The sequence below is a fragment of the Marmota monax genome, unplaced genomic scaffold (genome assembly GCF_021218885.2).
Source record: "Marmota monax isolate L192 unplaced genomic scaffold, Marmota_monax_Labrador192_F-V1.1 WCK01_AAM20220418_F8-fsc00026, whole genome shotgun sequence".
NCBI classification, from domain to species: Eukaryota; Metazoa; Chordata; class Mammalia; order Rodentia; family Sciuridae; genus Marmota; species Marmota monax.
In genome coordinates, this window is record NW_026693108.1 from 2,286,018 (window position 1) to 2,287,580 (window position 1,563).

Sequence of the window (1,563 nt, forward strand, 5' to 3'; positions counted from 1 at the left end):
GATATGGTGACCAAACTACACTGGTGGATGCACGAGGCCTTGGAGAGAGGACACCTGGAGCAGAGTCCCTTGTCCAGGCCACAGGCGAGGACCCTGGACGGCCAGGGCCCAGGTGAGCAGGGACATGCCTCTGGGGGGACCCAGGCACAGCACTGGGCTGTGACCTGAGTGCAGTGGGGCACACCAGGGCCGCAACACCCCCAGGTCAGATCACACACCTGGCAACAACTAGGATTGGTGAGAGAGGACGTCCCACCCAGCAGCCCTGGCGCCGCAGCACCTCTGTGAGGGGACTCTGGGCATGCAGCCACTGCCACAGTAAGGGCAGGGTGCTTGGATCTGGAACAAGGAGAGCTGGTGACTGACAGCGTCCGTCCTGGCCTGTGCCTGGAAGGAGAGGTAATCAGAGGAAGTTGGGGGGGACTCTCCTGAGGCCACCCAGCTCCCATGCTAATGAGTCCTAGTGTGTTGTGTGTTTTGAGCCTGGGTTTTCACTCATGCTTGGTGGTGTCCAGGCACCAGAGGTTCCTGTGGAGGAAGTCCCAGCAGCCCTTCGGGATTCACAGGCTTAGAGGTCAGAGCAGCCTCACCAAGTCCTGAGACCGTGAGGCCTGGAGGCCCCTGGGGGGCTCTGGGCTGATCCTAGCAGATGGGCTTGTTCACATCAGGCACAGATGAGAACAGCTGCATGGCACAGTGACCGTGATTGGACCAGCCAGCCTCCCCGGGCTGCCCAGGGTCTGTACGACAGGAAGACACACACCCCGAGACCAGCAATCCCATGCTGGAACTCAGGAAGCACTGTGTGCCCAGCAGTTAGGGCATGGGGTGAGTTGCCCAACACTTAAGACTTATCCAGAAGCATCAGTGCAGCATTGCTGGGTGCAGGGTTCATGGGTGCTCAGGAGGCTATGAGGAGGGTCTCTGCCACCTCTGAGCAGGATTGGCCCCCCAAGGGCCTCTCCAGCCGGTGCAGAACAGGGGAGACCCCCCAGGCGAAGCTGCCCCCCAGTAAGTGGCCTCAGCTGCTTCTGTTGGGCTCCTGGGGTCCCCGAGGGCTCCTCAGGTCCCTCAGCCTCCCTGAGGTAATGAGGCGCACAGCAGTGAAACCTAGCTGGCACCAGGAGGTGGGGGAGTGAACCTGGGAACTGCCAGTGCAGGGCCGCCTCAGGTGGGGCTCAAGAGGCTTTGGTTTCACCTCTTTGCTTTTTTAAAGAAGAACTGAAACCTTTTACATATAAAAAAAAAAGTTAAGCACAGAACAAGCAAGTTGGAACAGCCCTGCTTGGTTTCTCAAGGCCGCTCCGAAGCCTCCGGCCTCTGCAGGGCTACGCCAGGTGTCTTCCAGAGGGACCTCTCGCTGGCGCTTCACCATCCATGTCTGTGGCACACTCTTGCCCTGAATGATAGTCCGCACAGCTCCTGTGTGCCGAAGAGGCGCCGCTCCCTTGCCAGCTTTTCACTGGCCTCCCTATGCTGGGGGGTTTTTCTGACAAGAATTCAAGATAACTGAAGCCAGTTTGCCAGTGAAACAACATGAACCTGTGCCTCAAATAGCACAGT